This window comes from Pleurodeles waltl, chromosome 10 (genome assembly GCF_031143425.1).
Source record: "Pleurodeles waltl isolate 20211129_DDA chromosome 10, aPleWal1.hap1.20221129, whole genome shotgun sequence".
Taxonomy (NCBI): Eukaryota; Metazoa; Chordata; class Amphibia; order Caudata; family Salamandridae; genus Pleurodeles; species Pleurodeles waltl.
The window spans coordinates 617470722-617487211 of record NC_090449.1 but is presented as its reverse complement, the minus strand read 5'-3'; positions in this window follow the sequence as shown (position 1 = coordinate 617487211).

Below are 16490 nucleotides of genomic sequence, written 5' to 3'. Positions count from 1 at the left end.
ACTGCAGGGGCATCATTTTGCAAGTGGGAAGGCACCTCATGGGGTGGGGGGGCACCTCAGCCAAATACGGCAATGTTCCCACTGGTTCTGTAGGGGGCAACATGCCCATTGCTTTATCCTGGGGAGTGCAAAACCACCGTCTCTGGAGTGGGGACTTGCCCACTGGTTCTGGACGGGGCAACATGCCCATTGCTTTGTCCTGGGGAGTGCAAGACCACAGTCTCTCAAGTGGGTGACTTGCCCACTGGTTCTGGAGGGGGCAACATGTCCATTGCTTTGTGCTGGGGAGTGCAAGGCCACAGTCTCTCAGGTGGGTGACTTGTCCACTGGCTTTGGAGGGGGCAGCCCGCACAGTAGCCCCTGGAGGGTAGACTATATGGCTTCTGCCGGCAGTGAAGGCTGCACTGTGGTAGTGGTTGGAGGAGGCTCTTGGGAAGCCCCTGCACTCACTGATGGCTGCATTGTGGTGGTTGTTAGAGGAGGATCCTGGGCAGCCCCAGCACTCACTGATGGCTGCATGGTGGTGGTGGTTGGAGGAGGCTCCTGGGAAGCCCCTGCACTCACTGATGGCTGCATTGTTGTGGTGGTTGGAGGAGGCTCCAAGGCAGCCCCAGCACTCCCCGACATCTGCACATCCACAGAAGGTGGTGGGGGCCCAGTTACAGCTGGTGGTGGTGGCGGGGTTAGCCTGACAGCCTCCGTTGGCATAGAGTGCCTTGTCTCCTCCTGTTCATGGGTTGGGGATCCCTGATCCTTCCTGGCACGGGTGGAAGTGCTTTTCCCCCCTCTGCCTGGTGGTGGAGGCTCCTTCCCCTTCTCCACAGCTGGTGCAGGCTCCTTTCCCTTCTTCACAGCTGGTGCAGGCTCCGTCCCCTTCTACGCAGCTGGTGCAGGCCCCTTCCCCTTCCTCATAGCTGGTGCTGGACTCTTCCCTTTCTTCCCTGATGGTGCTGGCTCCTTCCCCTTCAGTATCATAGGTCTGGTATCCATATCACCACAAGTAGGCACTGCTACCATTGTCCCCGTAGACTGTTTGGCTGAGGTGCTGGGCTGTGTCCTTGGTACCCTGCCCATACGGGCAGGATGGGGGGGGTAGGAAAGAGGTCAATTTGGGAAAGGAAAAGCTTTTTAGGGACGTTGTGGTGGGAGGAGGGAGGAGTAATGGGAGTGGATGATGAGGGAGTGGTTGTTGGAGCTGTATGTCTGCTGGATTTGGGTGCAGGTGCATGGGCTGTATGCTGATGTGAGTTGGATGGCTGTTGGGTGTCTGAGTGCTTGTGTTTGTGTCTGCCAGTGAGGTGTGTGTTCTGCTTGGTATGTTGATGCTGATAGTGGATGTAGATGTAGTGCATGCATGTATGAGTGTGGACGTGACTGGGAGGGAGGTGGAGGAGGAGGGGGAGACAGTGGAGTCAGTGGATGTTTTTGTGTCTGAAACTGTATGGTGTTTGTATGAGTGCCTGTGGGATGAAGTGTGGTGCTTGTGTTTGCCTGTTCCACTCTTGTGTGTTGCCTTGTGTGCATGTTCGTCTGTCTATGTGCTTGGGATAGGTTGGGGTTGAGGAGAATGGGACTGGGAAGAGGAAGTTGGAGCGGGGATGGTAGAAACAGGGACAATGGCTGCCATCAGAGAGGAGGCCAGAGCCTGAATCGATCTCTGTTGGGCCACCAAACCACCATGAATGCCCTCCAGGAATGCTTTGCATTGCTGCATCTGGGATGCCAGCCCCTGGATGGCATTCACAATGGTTGAGTGACCTACAGAGATGGATTTCAGGAGGTCAATAACCTCCTCACTCAGGGCAGCAGGGTTCACCGGGGCAGGGTCTGAGGTGCCTGGGGCAAAGGAGATACCCACCCTCCTGGGTGAGCGGGCACGGGCAACTTGCTGAGAGGCTGTTGGGAGGGCGGGGGTGATACCAGGGAGCTCCCATTGGAGTAGTTATTAGAGTCTGCGTTGTCCCCTCCAGTATCTGCTGTGGTGCTCCCCTCGCCCTCTGTCCCACTTGTTCCCTCGGCGGAGGTGGACTCTGCCTCCAGGGTCCTGTGGGATGCAGTTCCCTCTGTCGCCGGTGCCCCTGCTCCTCCACCAGATGATGCTAAGGCACACAAGGATAGGATAACAAAACAAGAAAGGGGGGGAGAGAGACAAAGGATGCACTGGGTCAATGACTGCACCAACACCACCGTTGGCGTACACAGCACCCTTACACACAGGGAACAGGCATACACACTATGCATTGCACTACCAGTGAAATGGCTAGTCACCAAGGCATGAGGAGGAGCACACACTGCCAACTGCATCACAACTGGGACCCAAGCAGACCTGCCTAGAAGTGAACATTAACAGGCTAGGTTACCTGTATTTGCCATGCAACCATTACCCTTCAGAGGACCCATGCTGCAATGTCTGGCCGGCCTTAGGGGTACCCACTAACACACAACCACCACCCGGATACCACCCCACCAGCCATAAGTTGTAATGATACCCAATGTACTCACCCACTTGTGGCTGCTGTGATTCCCTCAAGCACCCATCCAGCTCAGGGTACGCCACTGCCAGTTTGCGGGCAATCGGGGGGTCAGGGTCCGAGGGGCACCCCTTCCTTGTTGGGTGGCCATCTGCAGCTGGGCCTCCGCGGTCTTCCCTGCCCAACATCTCAGGTCCTCCCACAGTTTCCGACAGTGGGTGCTCCGCCTGCCGTAGACCCCCAGGGTCCCCAACTCCATGGCGATGGCACGCCATATTCCCTTCTTTTGATGGGCGCTGACCTGCAGAGGTAATAAAGACAGGAAAACACCATTAAACTAACAGTCCAGGCTGTCACACACATGGTCCACCATGCCTGTTTCTATCATCATTGGCACACACATTGCCCAATGCATGACAGGTACACCACCAACAGATAACCCCCCCCTTACACAATGCCTTCACACACATCCCCATGCATCCATGCCACATGCATCGTGCCCACAGTGTACTCACCATACAGTAGTCCATACTGGGATAGGGCCCCATCCACCAGTCGCTCCAACTCCTCTGAAGTGAAGGCTGGGGCCCTTTCCCCGGTCACACGGGCCATGGTAGGTTACAGACACGGGTCACAGCAGCACATGCAGTGTAGGTCTTCTCCTGTGGAAGGTCAGGGAACAAGTGAGGAATGAGATAGAAAATGGTGGTAACGTCCACGGCGTAGATCCACATTGGCCACTGTACCCCATATGGCCTAATATTATCCAATGAGGAATTGCACAGTGGTTCTCGACCGCCTACCGTCACGGCGCACAACATCGGCGGAATTACCTCACTTCCACCTGTCAGTCCACACAGGACAGGCGGTTGCCATTTCAGGGGGATGAACAGGGGGTGAACAGGCCTATCGATAATTGCTGCGTCACAGGATAAATACTTTGAAATTACACTGTCCCAATACATGATTGCATGATGTGGACTGCTGTTGTGGTATAGTTGTTCAAATTGTGACAGCCTACTCACTCTTGTTCCCCTTAGATATCTACCACTGCGGATGAATAGGAGATGGAGACATACCCCTTTGTACAAACCCCTAGTGGACTTAGCTACACTGGAGGACAGGCACATAATACTCACCTATAGACTGGACAGGGCCACAATCACAGAGCTGTGTGCCCAGTTGGAGCCTGATCTGATCTCAGCTATCCGTCATCTGACTGGAATCCCCCCTCTTGTGTAGGCTCTATCAGTGCTTCATTTCCTGGCAACAAGTTCTTTCCAAGTGACAGTGGGCTTGGCAGCAGGAATGTCACAGCCAATGTTCTCAATTGTGCTGGCAAGCGTGTTGTCTGCCCTGGTAAAACACATGTGCAGCTACATTGCTTTCCCCCAGGGTGGAGATTTGGCCACAGTGAAGGCCGGATTCTATGCAATGGAACACGTCCCCAATATCATTGGGGCAATTGACGGAATACATATTGTGTTTGTCCCCCCTTGGCAGAATAAACAGGTGTACAGAAATCGTAAGAGTTTCCACTCCATGAATGTGCAGCTGTTGTGCATGGCGGACCAGTACATCTCCCACGTCAATTCTAAATATCCTGGGTTGGTGCATGATGCCTTTGTTCTGAGGAATAGGAACATCCCAAATGTGATGGCCCAACTACAGAGGCACAGGGTGTGGCTTTTAGGTGAGTCTTGGTCCCCTCCCAGTGTATGTTGGTGCATGCCTCTGCTGTTAGCCAAATAGGATAATGTGTGGCTAAATGTTGTACCTCGATACTTGCAGGTGATTCTGGCTACTCAAACCTATCTTGGCTGCTGACCCCTGTGAGGAATGCCAGGACAAGGGATGAAGAACGTTATAATGAGGCACATGGGCGAACCAGAAGGATCATTGAGAGGACCGTCGGCCTCCTGAAGGCCAGGTTCAGGTGCCTCCATCTGACAGGTGGATCCCTGTGCTACTCAGCCGAGAAGGTCTGCCAGATAGTAGTGGCATGCTGCATGCTGCATGTTGCACAACCTGGCCCTCAGATGCCATGTACCCTTTCTGCTGGAGGAAGAGGATCCTGGAGATGCCCCTGTGGCAGCAGTGGACCCTGAGGACAGTGAGGATGAAGAGGCATAGGATGAGCGTGTGGACAAAAGAACATTAGTGATCCATCAGTACTTCCAATGACACACAGGTAAGACAGTGCAACTTCAAATTTCTATGACTATTGTTGTATTCTGTGTGGCAGTGGCATGCTGGCATTACCCACTTGTTACCTCTTCATATTGTCACCTATGGATTATCATTTTACAGATGTTGGTGATATCACAACAATGTCCTGATATGATCACTATAGCTAGCAACAGGTCATTCATTCTATGCTCTCACTATGTACAGTTCATTTGCAATGGATGTAGCTGTTTCAATCAATGCTAATTTGCAACACATGGAATACTAGTAGTCGAGTTTTATCCAAGGGTGTTTATTGTAGTGCTAAAAAATAGAGGGTGCAATGGAATAGAGTGATGATGGAGGAAAGTCCAGGGTATTGTTCCAGTCTGTTTGTAGCACAAGTGCAATGTCCAAGGGCCCGTAGGAAGGGGAGCAATGGCAGTTCAAGGTGGACAAGGTGACTAAGTGGGACACAAGGGGGACAATCAGGAGAGTCTCATTTTCTGGCGGTGGTCTTGGCAAATGTCTCTGGCTTCTGTCTGGGTTGCAGGGAACGTTTGCGGGGTGGTTCACCTTCTGCAGGGGAAGGGATGTTGGTGGCCTGTGGGTCCTGTGGCGGGGGACTCCTGGTCACTAACGGCAGCGGAAGTGGAGGGCTTTTCAGTTGACTGGCTAGTGGTATGGGCCCGCTGATGTGCTGTTGCCTCCCTCATGATGTTGTCCATGTCTGCCAGCACCCCTGCTGTAGAGATCAGGGTGTTGTTAATGGGCTGCAAGTCCTCCCTGATCCCCTGATACTGTCACTCCTGCAGCCACCTGTTCTCCTGCATGTTGTCAAGGATGTGGCCCATCGTTTCCTGGGAATGTTGGTAGGCTCCCAGGATCTCAGAGAGTGCCTCCTGGAGAGTTGGTTTCCTGGTCCTGTCCTCCCCCGGCGCACAGCAGTCCTCCCAGTGTCCCCGTTGGATGCCCATTGTTCAATTCGAGGAGGCATCTTGGCTTCTGGATTGCCGAAGATAGTCAGCAAAGCTCAGTTCCCAGAATAAAAGGCTTTCCGTACAGGAACACATGGAAATGTTCAAAAGCTAATACTACAGCCAAACTTTCCTTTTCAGTCTGTGAGTAAGCATGTTCTGTTTGAGATAAACTTCTACTAAAGTAGGCCACAATATGTTGTCTTGCATTTGGGCACTCACTATGCTGTGCAAGTATACTGCCTAACCCAAGGGGTCTAGCATCAACTACAATTTCATTATGGAGCTTTTTATTGAAGTACGCCATTTCTGTAGCACTTTCTATGACATACTTGAGCTCTTGAAACTATTTTCACATTCTTTTGACCACTTAGAAGAGACATTTTCTTTGTTAACTCTTGTAATGGAGCACTGGCAGTGGCAAAGTCCTTTTTGTATTGTGAACTGTAGTTAGTCATTCCAAGAAAAGAATGTAACATTGAAACATCTTGTGGGGTTTCAGCCTTTGTCAGAGCTTGTACTTTTGCAAGATCAGGCATCATTACCCCATCAGAAAAGATATGGCCAAAAACATTTCTACTTTGTCCTATTGAACTCACGCTTGTCTGCGTTTAAAGTTAAATCTGCATTATTAAGTAATTGACATACTTGTTTGAGGGCTTTATTGTGCTCCTTCTGTGTAGCTCTAAAAACCAGTATGTCATCGCTATAATTAAATGCATTCACAACAGGTTGTATGATGAGTCGTATGATGTCTTCAAAACATTCTGTAGCAAATGACACACCAAAACTAAGGGCTGGATTTAAAATTTTTGACGCAAAACTGTGCCAATGCAGTTTTGCATCAAAAGTTTTAGAGCGGGCTAGCATCATTTATTAACGCCACCCGGGCTTCAAATTTATACTTTGATGCCGGGTGGCGCTTAGAACATGTTAGAGTCATTTTTCCTGACGCTAACTATTGCGCTTTGTCGTAGGGCAAAATGACGTTAAGGCAGGAAAAATGACTCTAATCTGGTTTGCGACATGGAAACGTCACAAAACGGATATGCGCCATTTTTCACCGCAATATCGTCAAAAAGAGATGCAAACAGTGCTAAGGAGCCCCAAATGGATCCCAGAAACCAGGAGAGACCCAAGGAAGCCCCCACATAACCAGGAACCAGCCAGGAGGACACAGACAAGACCCAGGGGAGAGACAAGAAGAAGAGGAAGTGTCGCTTCAGCACAGAGGAGCATGAAATCCTGGTGAGAGGTGACGGAGCACCAGCATCGACTCTTCATCACCTCTAAATTGCCAATTGGAAGGAGAGAGGCAATTTGTCAACAAATTCTGGACAAGATTGACAGTGTGGCAGAGGTCAAGTGAACTGTCACAGAGTGCAAGAAACGCTGGCATGACTGCAAGCGCAGGACAAAGGAGAAAATGGCAAGGAACAGGAAAGCAGCAATGGGAGTCCAGCACCGCAAGAGGACCTGGACGAGATGGATGAGATGGTTGCACCAGTCATCCCGGAGGAAATCGTCACTGGTATCGCACGACAGGACAGCGCAGACTACCAGGAATCAACACATATACTGGGTAAGTTGCATGGGGGACAAAAATGCCTAAATGTCAAGTGCAAGAAGGGGGAGGCACATACCTACTACACAATGCATGTCAGCCCTGAAAATAAGGCAGTAGAAAGGGCAAAGGGGCATGGCACGGGACTCCCTGCACTGCCCATGCCAGGTGCATGGGCTGTTCAGGGGCATCCAGGGGCACAGCACAACACCAACACCCTTCGCATGGGGGTAAACACCATGTCAAGGCTGCTGGAAATGCTGAAGCAGACCAGGAGGGTAGAGTAGTACGTAAAACTGGTCTTCTGTCACAGGACAGCTGGTATTGTCAGAATGTAAACTAGAGGACAGTGCTCAGTCTCAGGCCATTGGCTCAAGCGGCATTTACCATTGATAACACTTGCCACTACTACCTGTGCTGTGTGTGCTGGTCAATTAGAACATGGCAGTTAGGTGCCCATGGCACAAACACACTCAAAATGAAGGTTTAGTATGACTACATGATCAGTCCCCATCAATCTCTATCCAAGTGCAACTCCTGTTAACTGCTCATGTCCATAGAGTCAATGACCATCAGGCACTGTCCCATGTATTATGATGTACACAGCAGTAATCTCATACCCATGCTGCCCATTCCAGTGTTTACACCTGTGCCTGTGTCACAATAGCTGCAATGCCACCACCCAACATCTCAGGTGTCATAGTGCTAAGACAACAGCATAGAGGGGGAGGACATATGTGTATAGCTAGTAACACTACCGTAACACTGTTCCCACCGGTCAGTCAGGCGGGAATGGTGTAAAACAATGTTGCCGCTGGTCAGCCCGGCGGGAACATTGTAATATGCTTGAGAGGGATGCAACTGCCATGCTGGTAGCAATCTCCTCATGAGTTTGGGGGTCGAATCGCCCAACAACCATACTCGAAATGATGCCCTTAACATCTTCCAATGTCTATTGAGCAAATAAAACAGTAATTTGCTAAACCACATGGCTATGTTCTGTATCCTAAAAGAGCAAGTAATGACCAGACGCAGTTGATCCTTTTGAATAGAATTGGGATGTTGAATGCCTGAATGTAGGCTAAGGTATATCCATTATTCTGGGTAGAAGTCAGAATAAACTGGATAGCCCCAAAGATATTCATAGTTTGACAGAAATCTTGTGCAGTCGAAACTAAACGACTGTCAAAATAAAAGCTAAAATCACTTTAACCAATGAGAATTGGAACTTCTGTTAATACTTTCCCCAGTGTATTCAGAAGAGAGATAGCAGAACTTTCAGCAGCATCAGAAAGGAAATAAATAAGCATATAAGAAAGAGAACACTCAGGGGAAACAGTACAATGTACTTGAAAAGATTTCAACCTGCGATAGAGGAGGCGATCATTGAGCAATGAAACAGTTCTGTTTAAATAACTGGACCACCTCCTACACAAGCTGTCCGAGTATGGTGGACCATTTTATAACCACATGCTTCTGATTCAGATACAGAAGCCTCACTTAACCAGATTTTAGTCATAAAAAGAAGTACCAAGGCTTGCCAAGTTATAGGCTGAAGATGTCTTCCTGATGGTGTGGGAGAAAATATTTCAAGTAAGACTGACTGCAGAACATAGTGAAGAGATGATTGAAAATTTGTACTCCATTGCAGTGAGTCTGAGTCCGCCTAGTCACTGCCCTTACCACATTACAGAAACCCTTCGGAACATAGCAGAAAAGCCAAGAAAGAAGCAACTATCATAACGAGTAGACATCTAAAACCTTTCTCCCCTTCCCCACGTCGTTCCTGCAACAGTCCAGTAAGTACCAAGCAAAAATCCTGGGTTAGGTCCAAAGGATGCCTCATCGGAGAGAGGGAGGGGGTGAAGGATTGGGATGGAAAAGACTATGAGGCATATTTGCAAGTCCCTAGCTCCCCCTTGCACCACCCTAGCATCATTTTTTTTTTTATGCTAAGGTGGAGTTAAGGAGGCCTTCCTCCCACAGCGTATTAAAAAGCGGCAAAATGCCTGCATTGTGCCACTTTGTAAACCCTTGCATGAGTAAGGCATAATGTATGCAAGTGGGGGGGTTCCGATGTTGGGAGGCCTGAAAAAATGGTGCAGTGAAATTTACAACATTTCACTGGCCCATTTTTTCCATTAATTTTTAATGTCTGCTCAGAGCAGTTGTTAAAATGACACACCCATTTTAATCAATGTGCCTCCCTGTACTTTGCTGCATTAGCGTCAAACTTTTCGATGCCAGTGCAGCAAAGCACCACAATAGCGTCAATAATGTTGGCGCTATTGTCCTAACAACCACCATGGTGTGCCATATTGTAAATACGGCACGACCATGGTGACATTAGGTGGGGCAGGGGAGACGCAAGAAAAGTGACCCATCGGAACCAATGCACCACTTTCTTCTAACTATGCCCCTTTAATTCAGGATAATGAAGTTACTGGTAAGTAATTGATACATTACATCTTCGTCCCTCTTCCTTGACCCATCATTGGGATATATAAAGTTCAACAAATTGGAGGAAAAAAGACAAAAATAACATGACACCGGGTGAAGGCAAAGACAAACATTTTTCAAGTAATACAAGCCATAAAATGGCAAGTACTTTATTTTCACTTTAGTTAATAGTTATCTGTTTGCCTGACCTTCTCTCCTCCTTTCTTCTGGTCCATCGTTTCTCTGATGGCTGATCAAACACTGATCCAGACAGGACTTTTTAGGAAAGGGTTAGTAATCTAGAGGGAGGGCCACATTATTAATATTCACTTCCAGCTAGTGAAAAGTATCTGTCTTTCCCACAAACCTGTTTGTTTCTAATTCTTATTACTACCTGCAAGTGTTGCGTCCTTGATATGTGTGTGTATGTGTGCATCACTACACTGGGAGACAAGCAAAATGCCTCTGCAGCAGAGTCATTATGGCCCGTATTTATACTTTTTGACGCTAAACTGCGCTAACGCAGTTTAGCGTCAAAACATTTTGCGCCGGCTAACGTCATTCTGGAGCGCCATGCGGGCGCCGTATTTATTGAATGGCGTTAGCCGGCGCAAGCAAACCGGCGCTGCCTGGTGTGCGTGGAAAAAAACCACGTACACCAGGCTGCGCCGGCGTTGGGAAAAGTGGCGCTAGGGCGTCTTAAAAATGGTGCAAGTCAGGTTGACGCAAAAAATCGCCTCCACCCGATTTGCGCCATTTTTAACGACGCCCAGACGCCATTTACATGACTCCTGTCTTAGTAAAGACAGGAGTCATGCCCCCTTGCCCAATGGCCATGCCCAGGGGACTTATGTCCCCTGGGCATGGTCATTGGGCATAGTGGCATGTAGGGGGGCACAAATAAGGCCCCCCTATGCCACCCCAAAAAAAAAAAAAAAAAAATGTATACTTACCTGAACTTACCTGAATGTCCCTGGGATGGGTCCCTCCATCCTTGGGTGTCCTCCTGGGGTGGGCAAGGGTGGCAGGGGGGGTCCCTGGGGGCAGGGGAGGGCACCTGTGGGCTCATTTTGAGCCCACAGGCCCCTTAACGCCTACCCTGACCCAGGCGTTAAAAAGTGGCGCAAATGCGGGGTTTTTTGACCCGACCACTCCCGGGCGTGATTTTTGCCCGGGAGTATAAATACGACGCATTTGCGTCGCCGTCATTTTTTTAGACGGGAACGCCTTCCTTGCATCTCATTAACGCAAGGAAGGCGTTCACGCTAAAAAATTACGCTATTTGCCCATACTTTGGCGCTAGACGCGTCTAACGCCAAAGTATAAATATGGCGTTAGTTTTGCGCCGAATTTGCGTCTAAAAAAACTACGCACATTCGGCGCAAACGGAGTATAAATATGCCCCTATATGTTTTTGTGCTGCACAGAAACAGCGTTGAAGTGAGTGTCACGAGTAAACAGAAAATATCAGGTTGCAAGAATAATTAGCTGACACATCTTTTGTATAGCAATAAGGCAATCCTGTGTAGGGAAGTCCATACTCTATAGCGCTCTTTGTCACCTCATATGACAGTTTTATTGTCATAAACAGGAACTGCCAACTGCACACATTGTTTGTGATAACGTAGACGAGAGGCCAGGATGAAGACACCAACACATCACAGCACGGTCTTTGCAAATCAGTAACTCCCACAAAAGTAAAGAAAGGATAAACAAAAGAAAGAAATAAAGGGTCATTGTCCCAGGCATTTATCATGCAATCATAGCTCCTAATTTGTCACACTTATTGAAATGTGAGCCCAACTTTACACTGGTTTGGATTGGATGAAGACTGTCGAGAAATTTGTATCAAATCAAGCCTAGACACAGTTTACATCAGATTTAACATTAACCAAAAAAGTGAAATAATTGACTCTTATCTTGAGAAAGCAATTCATGGAAACAGGTCCCTAGACTTAAAAATTTATGGGGACCTGTGTATGTAGGGCAGACATTAAGCTGAGTTCCTGAGGTTAGTTATTCATGTCATAATATTTCAGTTCAGAAATTAGGTGTCTTGTGAAAAAATATAGGGCCTCGTTTACAAGAAACTGGCGCATAAGAATTGATGCACCAGTTTTCTTGTGCCAGCCCTGGAGCCCTTAACAACGCCATGGTAGAGCTATAGTTATGATACAGCACTCCATGTCACACATTTTCCACAGATGCTACCCCAGTAATGTGTGGAAGTCTCCCATGTTAAAAAGCCCTGCATCAGTTTAACGCCTGCTCTGAGCAGGCGTTACATTTTTGACACAGTGAAGCCGCAGAATGATGCAGTGAAATGTAGTAAATTTCACTGCGGCAGTTCTGTGTGGCTTTTGACGTGGGAACGCCCACCTTCCATAAATTGTACCTTGTGCAGGTATATTTTATTGCAGGGCTTTACAAACTTGTACAATGGTCCCATTTCGCCACTTTATAAATGTTGTGCAATGTAGGAGACTGCTTGTGCCATTGCAGAGTAAAAAAAAGTGAGGCTACGGTGGCACAAAGGGCTTGTAAATAAGCCATATCATTTCTTCTAGGTAGCTCCCAGCACCTTCCCTAGCTGGTAGTTCCTGCTTAATGTATGCCACTGGTAGCAAGAGATGAGAACTAGCACTCATTTTTGGGACAGGGAAGACTTGTTTAATCATCAGATTTTGACTGAGGAGCAAGATAGAGAAAAAGCCGAAAAAATTACAGAGGGAGAAAAAGAAAAAATGAAAACTGATGTAGGATAAATCAGTGAGGAAAACGAACGTCTAGAAGTTAAATAAAGACAAAAAAACTGTAGGGTGGTGGAAAAAAGATGCACGAGGTATGATAAGACTAAGCTTACTTGGTATTTTGCAAACCACCATTTAGTATTACAAAGGCAGGCTGCTAAAAAGTCTGTGGGCCCCTGCATTTACAACTTATTGGCTGGCTCCCAATACGGTCACTTAGCTTCAGGTCCAACAATTTATACTTACCAAAAAGTTACTGAACTCTTCTTAGATCTAGTCCAAGGTGCATTAGTCTACCATCATTTCAGAGAGCAAGCGGCAATGACAATCAGTTCAACGGAGCCTATATCCCTTTTATATTTGACTGGTGCCTTCACAAGCAGATTGGCTTGCAGAGGAATCAAGAGACTTAAGGAAAACCTGTTGCCCCTGAACGGCAAGGCGGAACTAGGCAGGAGCTAATCAAATACGTAACTTCACCTGCGTATGCAACTAATAATGGATCTGCTCTATCATCTTTTCATGAAGTGCCAACCTAATGGTAAATGCTGCAAAATGTGCCTCTTCCATAGTTCACTCTACTTGTAAGTTCTACAGTTGTAGTCTCAGTGCACTGAATTTGGGAAAACTTTGAAAAATACCCACTGTAAACCACAGAAAAAAAGTAAACACTATCAATAATAAACTCTACGTAAAAGTATTATGCTTACCTTATTTCTGTGATCGATACATTTTCCACAAAAAACAATAGGTATCTGCCCCAGAAAAAAAGGAAGAAGCAAAACTGTTATTGGAAAGACACAAGGGAGGATATATATATATGAAAAGGGAAGAACGGTTTATGTCTTTACTGGTTATGCTATTTATTTTATTATCTTAATTCGTAGCTATGTTTCTATGGAAAGCTGTCTATGAGAGATGGGGCCTTATGTGGTAAGGACTGGAACAATATACATGGAAGATGGAATAAATCATTAGCTCAATATACTCACTTTCGTGACTCGACGAGTTGCCCAGACTGTCACCGGGGTTGATTGACCATTAACTCAACTAGCTTAATGTCAGATAGGCCAAGCAGAATCAAAGGATTACAGGTCGTGTCACTTGCAGACAATTACTGATCCCTCAGACGGGCATCTTTAGCCCTTATTCAAATTCTCTGCGGCGGCTCCAGAGACCGCCACCCGGGCTGATCGAGGGTCATGCATATGGTAGGGCACAAGGCTTCTCAGTCCACCCCTGCCACACACAAGACGCTCTTGAACCTGTGATGAAAGAGAATGACTTGTCATTGTGTTGTCAAGAGCGTATGGATTGATAGTCTAAGAGCCTTAATATGAGTTCTGCATTGTTTTTGGAGATAACACCTCACTTGAGCCCTGATTACGGAAATAGGTGATTTTTATCACATTGGATAATGAATGATACCACGGGGGTTGTTATTTATTGAGTGCAATAAATAACTCCCATTGTGAGTTTTTGAGGAATAAAATGCAGATTTTGGTGATTAACCCACCCAAATCAGCATGATAGGGTAAATACTGTATGGTTTTCCCTTGTTAAAATTCGGCAGGTTTGACCTGATGAAATCTAGCAAAGGTTGAGGTATGTAATGCATCTCATACTTATTGCATGTGTTAAAACCTAAGAACTCGTAATTGCAACCTGTGTAAACAGGAGTTTACGCATGGATTGGAATTCACCTCCCAGCCCACAATCAGGCCCTTGATGAACACTGCTAGGATGAGGTATTTACTGAGTATAACATTATCTCTCTATTCAGACTTTTTCCTGCTTGGAATAATGCATAACATGCAGAATTGGAATTTTGCACATTAATAATCACATTTTGCCTTTTCAGAGCATTTTTCCTGTTTGAATTTCGCCCGGTTTTTCGCAGCCAAATGTTAAGATGAATAGAGGAAATAACCCAAAGTGTGCTTTTTCCAGCAAAACTTGTAATACTGATTTGGGTATAAGCTACAGTTTGACCCCGAATCGGTACAAGAAGGAGTATCAAAATTAGCGCTTTTCTATCAATGTAGGAACTTCAAAAACATAAAACGTTTCTTTATAGGTATTGCCTTCTTGCACTCAGACAACTATATTACGCAATAGCCATTCCTCCTTGCACATGCAGTGTGGGTTATAATGTTTTGAGAGGAAAATGGCCGTCCTCGGTACTGGGCTATGAACTACGTTCGATTTCATCAGTCCCTTTCCACATCAGTCATACCGTGCAGCAGGGGTCCAATGAAGCACTCATCCATCCATCATATGTCATTAAACTCTTTCAAGCAAGTCCAGTAATATATTTGAACTCAGTGGAAACAAGTCATGGGAAAAAGCTAAAATTAAGTCAGCTATTTTAAAGATTATGCCATTGTGAAATAAAGATTCCCTTACTTCCTGAAATGATGGATAAATAGTAGTATATGCCAATTTGAGTAATTTGCTGTTTGATATAACATAGCGAATTGCATATAACAACTTTATTTCACTCTACGGTTTCGAGAATGACAGGGCAATGGCATATGTTACTTAAGGTGTGCAAGTGGAACGAGAAATTCCACTCTTCAATGCCTTCATCTTACGTGGAAAGAGGTTGCAAATGTTCCTTAATGACTGATCACTAAATGAAAGCATAAGGAAATGAAAAGAAAAAACATACTATTTGGAATTATCTGTTTGGTTAACATTTTCAGGGACATTTAACATTGTCCAGCTTTGTCTTTAAAAAATGTATGATGTTTGTTAGCATTCTTTATTTAAAACCTGGATAATTTTATAATATAATTGTTTTTTGCATGAGGTTTATATCACAAAATCTTTTTGTAGAAAATGCTCACCATTGAGTGAAATGCACAACTTTCAGCGCTGGACGGAATGCTTGAACTAAGGCGAAACTGGTCCTGGGTTGCTTCTGTTCCTGTTCAGGGAGAACGTGGTTGGAATGTCAGGCTGGACTGTTCTGATTGGAGCAGGGTCAAGACTGATTTGCATTTTACTGGGTCCAAACTGAGGTGACATGGTATGCCAAATAACAATGGATTGGGATGCAGACCGAGCAATTACCAGTGGCTGAGATTAATTCAAGCATTCCACCCATCACTTTTTTGTATACCTTAGTGTATTGCCCTAAGTGGGATGGGTATGCTCTGTCATTGGTCCTATGTACACTGTGTCACTGGAACCAAGCTGTAACTGGCAGATGAGCCCATAACTATGGCAAAACTAGTTCTAGGATGCTTGTGTTCTGGTTCAGGGAGCACCTGACTTGGCAGTTTAGGCTGGACTCTTCCGAGTGGAGTGAGGTTATGACTGATTTGCATATAGCTGGTCCGAACTGAGGTGGCATGGTGTGCAAAATGACAATGGATTGTGATTTGACCCCTAGTAATTACCAGAGACTGAGATCAATTCAGACATTCAATCCATCACTTTTTTGTATACTGTTGTGTGTCTATGTCTGCTCTTGCAATCCTTCTTGTAAGTCTTTTAATCTTACAATAGCTGTGTTTCCTTTTATGCATAATTTCAGCAGTGGGGTGTCAATTGGCCTTTTGTCAGTTCCACCACTCCTGTGCATGTCCAGCCATTCTAAAAGGATTGATGAATAACAAAGCTCTAGCCCTGTTAATTATCTTCAGTTTGGCAAGAATCAACATCATGCATCTCAGAACAATCTCCTGGAGGAGTCTTTTTTACATCTCCAGTCATGCCCTGTGCTGTTTTTCAACTGCCAGCATATCGTCTGGGAAAATGAGGATTGTGATGATTTCAAGTTTGATTTGCCACAGACTGCAGTCTTTCTGCAGAATGAGGGCTATGTCTCTGAAATTCAGGAGTCATGCACTACTGGACTGGGTGGTGCACCAAGGGTGGTCTTCAGGTAGGCACCTTACATGCTCTCTCCAGTGAAAAAAAAGGTTAGTCACTGGTACACTACCTCAGACCCAATTCACTTATCCAAGTACAATACAATCTCATCATCTTTTGATGCGGTCTGGTGGTCAACCATTCAGATTTTGTTGCTACTGGAGCATCCTTTGAGGTCCCCTGCCCTTTATTCTAGGTATCTCATGCTCTATGTGAGCTCCAGTAGCGTGGCCTTCAAGTCACA